The sequence below is a fragment of the Moschus berezovskii genome, chromosome 4 (genome assembly GCF_049115385.1).
Source record: "Moschus berezovskii isolate FMDL1 chromosome 4, NW_MosBer_1.0, whole genome shotgun sequence".
Classification (NCBI taxonomy): Eukaryota; Metazoa; Chordata; class Mammalia; order Artiodactyla; family Moschidae; genus Moschus; species Moschus berezovskii.
The window spans coordinates 107174219-107182313 of record NC_142463.1 but is presented as its reverse complement, the minus strand read 5'-3'; the positions used below and the strand labels follow the sequence as shown (position 1 = coordinate 107182313).

The 8095-nt window shown below is 43.6% G+C and overlaps 1 long non-coding RNA gene across 1 annotated transcript; it reads right to left on the bottom strand.

The window, feature by feature from the left end:
- Positions 1-1803, bottom strand: LOC129541087 (uncharacterized). Its single transcript, XR_008682765.2, has 2 exons — positions 1753-1803; positions 1-640 (listed from the first exon to the last, which is right to left on the bottom strand). It is a non-coding gene; the product is annotated as an uncharacterized LOC129541087 (long non-coding RNA).
- Positions 1804-8095: the final 6292 nt, after the last annotated feature.

Below are 8095 nucleotides of genomic sequence, written 5' to 3'. Positions count from 1 at the left end.
TGCTGAGCAGATTAATTTTATTCTTTTACATCAGTCAGAGAGCACCCTTTAAGGAAATACCACGAGGAGTAACTTAGGGAATTTTTCCTAGAGAAGTGAGGGTAGACATAAAGACAGAATCCAAGGCCATGGAAGGGGATTCAGAAGAAAATCTGAGTTTCTGAACCCCAGGGAGGGTTCATTGTCTTTACAAGTACAGAGTCTTCTGCAGGACCTCTTAGGCTCTGCAACCCATGAAGGAGGATAAAGATGATCTCCTCAGCAGTGTGCTGTCCCCAGGTTGGATCTTGTAGATTCAGGGACATCTTCAGCAGCAGCCACCTCCAGAGGACTGACCACTCCCCCCTCCACAGCACCCAGAGCCCCCGGAGGGCTGGCTGCAGCAGTCAGACCTCTGGGGTTTGCAGTGGTGGGACCTGCGGCGCCTGTGGTGGCTCAGGCAGCAGCCCCCAGACCCAGAGCTGCAGCAGCCCCCGGAGCTGGAGCCACAGCAGCCCCCGGAGCTGACACCACAGCAAGAGGAGACTGGGGGGCACTTTGGGGGGCATTTAGGGGTGGGGCACTTGGGGGCACACTTGGGAGGGGGCTGGCACTGCTGTTGGTTCTGCTGGCAGGACATCTTGGTGGGCGGGTTCAGGAGCTGAGGGAGAGACAGACGGCAGGTCAGACCAGCACAATGAGACCTCCCTGCCCTTCCTGACCTTTCAGCATCATTTCTAACATGTATGTTTAAATAACTTGCTTCTGTTATTATTTTAATGTCTTATCAACTACTCTCATAGCATCTCCTTTGAACCTCATCTTATCCTTTTCAAAGTAGGAAGGGGTCTAACCTATTTTACCAATTTGAAAAGTGACATTAAATGATATTTTAAAAACAATTCTTTTAACTTATCTCATTCAAATACTGAAACTGTTCTATAGAGATGAACTTAGAACTTTTTTCTTTATGAAAAAAAGTCCTGTTAACACCCTAAATAATTTCACGTTTTGGAAATTTACAACTTCAGATTAGAAAGGGATCTGAGGAATTTCCTGGCTGGCTTACCTTGTTAGAGAGAAGGATGAGAGTTCCCTTGACTCAGATCCTGACCTGTAATGGCCTCAGAAACACCTCTTACACCATCCTTAGCCTAGAAATTATTAAACTTCTTGTGCTTTTCCATCTCTAGAAGTGTATAATGCATTCCCAGGCTCTGTCCTTACCCACGTGTATAATAATCTCCCAGAATGCCTGTGATCTTCTCCTCACTCTGATAATTGCTCAAATCATACCAGGCAGAGGATTCAGTATCTCTAGAAGGTAAACTCCCTTTCTGAGACTTGTTCCAGATTATCAGAGCAGCCAGTGGTTTCCTTCTTTCATCCTGGGAGCACCCCCTCCACAAAGCTCCAGATCTTTGGGTCCCTCCCAGTGTCCTTAGCCATCACTAAACTCCTATCATTCTCCCTGTCTTCCTGCCTGCTCCTGATTCCTTCCATCCTTCCAGGGCTTGTCTGTCTCTCTCTAATAATACGGGCCACATCCCCCAAGGCCCTGCTCCCTGCCCTCCCCTCTGGTCTGAGCATCGTCTGTGGAAGGCCCTGCTCCCTGCCCTCCCCTCTGGTCTGAGCATCGTCTGTGGAAGGCCCTGCTCCCTGCCCTCCCCTCTGGTCTGAGCATCCTCTGTGGAAGGCCCTGCTCCCTGCCCTCCCCTCTGGTCTGAGCATCCTCTGTGGAAGGCCCTGCTCCCATTCCCAGTGGACACTCACCGGTGCACACGCAGCGCAGAGTCGTCAGCACCTCAGGAGAGGAGTGGATGGAGGTGCTCTGGCCCCAAGGCCCTTTTATCCTGGCCTTGGACTCTGCCCTCAGGTGTGAGCCAGGGCCTGGGAATGAGAGGACTGCCTCCTGCCACCCACATGGTTCCTGTGACAGGTGATGACTGGCAACTCCTCCTTGCCTCCCTCCTCGGGGCTCAGGGCATTCCCAGCACCAGTGCCCCTTCATTCTCCTTATGGCTTCCTGTCCCTCACACCTTCCTCTTGGAATTTGGCCTCCCAAGCCCTCCTGTCCTAGTTTTCTGATGGTCTGCTTTGAACTAAGACTCATGGAGCCTCCAAGGATCTCTGCTTATGTCCCAGCCCCCTAGGCCCATCCTGTGTGTGTGGATGTTCGTGTCTGTGCTGTTCCTGTTAAAAGCCTGGATTGGGAGTGAGATCCATCCGGAATAGAATCCCTGGTCCTGACACTCATCTATGTGATCTTATGAAAATCACCTAACCTTTCTCATTCTGTTCCCTCAACTTTAAAATGGTTGAGAAAAACTACTCTCAATGGTGTCATGAGAGTCAACAGAATCACAGAAGCAAAATGTCTGCAAAAGGTCTGACAGCACATTGTGTATGAGTGCTCAGTCATGTCCGACTCTTTGTAATCCCATGGACTGTAGGCCACCAGACTCCTTTGTCCATGGGATTATCTCAGCAAGAATACTGCAGTAGGTTGCCATTTTTCCTCCAGCAGATCTTCCCGATCCAGGGATCAAACCTGTGACTCCTGTGGCTCCTGCACACATTGGATCCTCACAAATGAGCTATCTATCCATTGATAATTAAAAGTGAGAAATTTTATTTAAAAAGACAGCTCTTTTCTAGGACACATACATCTGACTTTTTAAATGACCAATTTTTTCACCTGAGGTTTTTTGTGCATTTTCATAGAACAATATCCTTGTTGAGTAACTAGGAAGGAAATTGGCATTGCCTTGCATAGCAGAATGAGAATTTGCTTTCCAGGAATCTTACACAGGGAAAACTGTGAGGCTGTGGACCAGAAAGCAGCAAGAAGGGACAGTGAGAGGGTTCAACCTGGGGCACAGGTGGAGGGGCTGGGAGCCTACGGAAACGTGTGCCCAGGTGGATGAAGCAGGAGGGCCTAACAGAACAGGAGGGCTGGGAGTTCAGTAGGAATCTCCACTGTTACCTCTTTGTTCCTGCAAGAACCCACGGGTTTCTTCAAGGGTGTTTGTATATGAACATTATTACAAGATTAAGACAGGGACTAATGTCAGTTTGGTAGGTAGCAGGTGAGCCTTCCATGTGTAGAAGGCAACATCACAAAAAAGCTAAACAGTTGAAAGGAAATCAGAGCTAGGATTAATTATGGGAAGAAAACCTTCTTTCTAGAAGTGTCCAGAATAATTTTTTGGAGTAGAATAAGACATGAATTGAGTCAATAACATCTATATCAAGGTCATAATGGATAAGGATAACCAATATCTGGTGAAATGTATACATGTGCACAGTCATGGGGGGGTTAGATTGACTTAGATTGACTATATTTTTTAAAGTGTGGTACAAAACCTTATAGACAAAGATGGAGATGCAAATACAGCCTCAGATACAGATATAGGTGCAGAATCTACCCTCTCTATCATTCTCAGCACCAGATATGAAAAGGTGGATGGCCTCTGCTGATGAATCACTGCCTCCCATCTGCTAGGATTTCTTCTTGACTCCAGTCTTCACTGGGATACAAGCGTGTTCTCTTTCCACCATCCCACACTCCAGGAATTATTACATCTGCCCTTTAAGGAAGCCTTGTTCAGGGCTCCACACTGTGTTCAGGATTGAAGTTATCATTTTTGACTGATATGCGAGACTCTCTGTAATATGACTTTGTACAACCACTCCAATTTCTGTTTTTCTTCCCAAGATTTACTGTATTGGCTGTACGGTAAGCATATCTTTCCTTACTCTACTTCTCTGCTTTGTTCTATGATGTTTTCCTTTCTGAGATGATGAGTTCAAGCCTCACTTACTCCATATGCTTTATGTGACATATCTTACAAATGAGATTTTAACAGACCATCTGACAACCATTGCCTTATATTTCTGATTCTCCTTCAGCAACCGGGACAAGTTATGCACACATATGTAGTTAACAGATTTTTAAGAATTCTTTCCTTAGCATTAGCACTGCATAGTTTACAAGTAGCTCTTCCCTATGAGAGGTCCTCCTCCTGGAAGACCACACACTGAGATAGGCACAGTGAGCTATGATGGCCACGTCACCCTGCAGAGATTTGCCCCTGTCTCACCTGGCTATGACATTGGCCCAGGTTGTTCCAATTAGCTTATTTATAGGGGAGTGGACAGGAATATCTGTGCATTGGCTCACAGATATGGGTTGTGAATCCAGCTCCTGATTCCTAGAATGATGGGGTGAAGAGGTCATATGATCCACACCTCTGCCTCGAGGCAGGGCAGCATCTGAAATATCAATCTGCTTGGTCTTGGGTAATGAGTCAGAGTCATGATTACAATCATATCACTTGGATTGACTTTTTGGCCCTGGATATTAGCTGTCAATGGCTTTGGCCTCATTCAATAAGCATTTTGACTACCAAAGGCTTTCTGAGGTCACCTATTCATTCAAGGGTTCTATAACTCTTACAATCATTCTTGCATCTTCTCAAGGAGCAGGAGATCTAATGGGAAGTAATTTAAGCTGAGTTAATTTTCCTCTGTGCCCTCCCACTCTCCTCTATGTGAGTTACAAAGTAGAACATTAACATATTTTCCTGTCATGCAAATCTTTCTTTGAAGTTACAAATGGTAATCAATAATCTAAAGAAATAGAATTTCTAAATGATTGTTGCTTAATTATTAAGGGAGTGAAAGTATTTTAAGAGTGGCACAAAATCCATAATATATAAAGGAAAGAATTAATAGATTACATAAAATAATTTTTATATAGCTTAAAGTACCACAGGTAAGATTTGTTGTTGTTCAGTCACTAAGTTGTGTCCAACTGTAACCCCATGGGCTGCAGCAGCCAGGCTTCCCTGTCCTTCACCATCTCCCAGAGTTTGCTCAAACTCATGTCCATTGAGTCAGTTATGCCATCGAACCATCTCTTCCTCTGTCATCCCCTTCTCCTCCTGCCTTCAATCTTTCCCAGCATCAGGATCTTTTCCAATGAGTTGGCTTTTTACATCAGGTGGCCAAAGTATTGGAGTTTCAGCTTCAGCATCAGTCCTTTGAATGAATATTCAGGGTTGATTTCCTTTAGGATTGACAGGTTTGATCTCCTTATAGTCCAAGGGACTCTCAAGTGTCTTCTCCAACACCACAGTACGAAAGTGTCAATTCTTCAGCTCCTTGCCGTCTTTATGGTCCAGCTTTCATGTCTGTACATGACTACTGGAAAAACTATACCTTTGACTATACAGAATTTGTGGGAAAAGTGACGTCTCTGCTTTTTAATATGCTATCTATGTTCATCATAACTTTTCTTCCAAGAAGGAAATGTCTTTTAATTTTATGGCTGTAGTGACCATCCACAGTGATTCTGGAGCCCAAGAAAATAAAGTAAGTCTGTCACAGTTTCCATTTTTTCCTCTCTATTTGCCATGAAATGATAGGACCAGATGCCATGATCTTAGTTTTTAAAATCAGCTTTTTTCTTTCCTTTTTCACATTCATCAAAAGCCTATTTAGTTCCTCCTAAAAGAGAAGGAAATGGCAACCCACTCCAGTATTCTTGCCTGGAAAATCCTACGGACTGAGGAGCCTGGTAGGCCACAGTCCATGGGGCCGCAAAGAGTCGGACACGACTAAGCAACTTCACTCACTTAAAGAAAATGGCAACCCACTCCAGTGTTCTTGCCTGGAAAATCCCAGGGACAGCGGAGCCTGGTGGGCTTCCGTCTATGAGGTCACACAGAGTCGGACACGACTGAAGTGACTTAGCAGCAGCAGCAGCAGCAGCAACTTTCTGCTATTAGGATTGTATCATTTGCATATCTGAGGTTGTTGATATTTCTCTCTGCAATCTTGATGCCAGCTTGTGATTCAACGAGCCTGGCATTTCGCATGATGTAATCTGCATGTAAGTTAAATCAGCAGGGTGATAATGCACAGCCTTGAAGTACTCCTTCCCAATTTTGAACCAGTCCACTGTTCCACGTGGACTGGTTCCAGTCCATTTCCATTGCTTCTTGACCTGCATACAAGTTTCTCAAGATACAGGCAAGGTGGTCTGGTATTCCCATATCTTTAAGAATTTTCCACTGTTTGTTGTGATCCACACAGTCAGGCCTTAGCATAGTCAATGAAGCAAAAGCAGATGTTTTTCTGGAATTGTCTTGCTTTTTCTGTGATACAGTGGATGTTGTTAGTTTGATCTCTGGTTAGTTTGCCTTTTCTAAATCTAACTTGAACATCTGGAAGCTCTCGGTGATATACTGTTAAAGCCTAACTTGAAGGATTTTGAGCATGACATTGCTAGCATGTGAAATGAGCACAGTTGTACAGTAGTTTGAGCATTCTTTGGCATTGCCCTTCTTTGGGATTGGAATGAAATTCTTTTCAAGGCCTATGTCCATTGCTGAGTTTTCCAAATTAGCTGGCATATTGAGTGCAGCACTTTAATAGCATCATCTTTTAGGATTTTAAATAGCTCAGCTGGAATTCCATCAACTCCATTAGCTTTGTTTGCAGTAATGCTTCCTAAGGCCCACTTGACTTCCCACTCCAAAAAAATTACAATACATGCCTGATAAGGAATTGCTTTACTTAATATATAAATTTATCTCATAAATCTAAAAACATATAAAACCACGTTGGACAAAGGACACAGAGCACCCTCATTTCTCATATACATACATATTCAAGCATATTGTGTTAATCAGGAATCTTCAGAGAAAGAGAACCCATAGGGCATGAACATGCATGTAATGAGATTTATTCCAAGGTACTGGCTCCCACAGTTGTGGGGGCTTGTAAGTTTGGTATCTGTAGAGTAAGCACAGGTTGAAGATTCATGAAAGAATTGATGTTAGAGCCTGCATTCTTAGAGCTGTTTGTAGAAAGAATTCCCTCTTCTTTTAGAGTGCTAGTCTTTTCTTTTAAAGCTTTCAATTGGTAGGATGAAGTCACTCACAGTTTAGAGGGTTATCTATTTACTCAAAATCTACTGGTTTACAGATTGTTGCTCAGTCACTCAGTCATACCCAACTCTTTGCAGCCCCATGGACTACAGCACGCCAACCTTCCCTGTCCTTCACCATCTCCTGCAGCATGCTCAAATTCATGTCCGTTGAGTCGATGATGCCATCCAACCATCTCGTCCTCTGTCATCCCCTTCTCCTCCTGCATTCAATCTTTCCCAGCATCGGGGTCTTTTACAGTGAGTCAGTTCTTTGCATCAGGTGGCCAAAGGATTGAGGCTTCAGCTTCAGCATCAGTCCTTCCAATGAATATTCAGGGTTGATTTCCTTTAGGATTGACTGGTTTCATCTTCTTGAAGTCCAAGGGACTCTCAAGAGTCTTCTCCAACACCACAGTTCAAAGGCATCAAATCTTTGGGACTCAGACTTCATTATGGTCCAAATCTCACATCCATACACGACTACTGGAAAAACCATAGCTTTGATTATATGAACCTTTTATGATTTACATGTTAATAACATGCAAAGAAACACCTTAACAGCAACATCTAGACTGGTTTTTGACTTACAGTCTGGGTACCACGGCCTCACCAAGTTAACACATAAAGGTAACCGTCACAGTTCACCCCTTGTCATCTTGGCACCTGTACACATCTCCTTACACCATATTTATTCTCCAAATAAAGACAATGACAAAGTCATATTTCCAGATAACACTGTGCACAACTATGCTGTGCACAACAGAAAATGCACTAACCCTTTCCCCAGAAGAGGATACGAGTTCTTTGAGTGATGTTTACTCTTCTCCCTGATAGCCTCAACATTAATATTGTGATATAAATTTGGACAATGCTTCAACGCATTACTCAATACATCTTATGTTATGTGAGCAGGATTCGAAAGGGAATAAAACAAAGACATTATAGATACACATACATACAAACATATTCATAACTAAATATGGAAGATACACTAGTAAACATTAAAGTCCTGATTGTGGTTCTTTTTTACCTAATGGGGTGACCCAACATTAATTCCTGAAGAGTCTGGACCATTAGTACTACTGTCTGAAGAAGACTGTCGTAGTTTTCCATTATCTGTCATCAAAGGGTATGGTAGTGATAAGATATGCTCTAAGTCATCTGTCATATTCCATATAT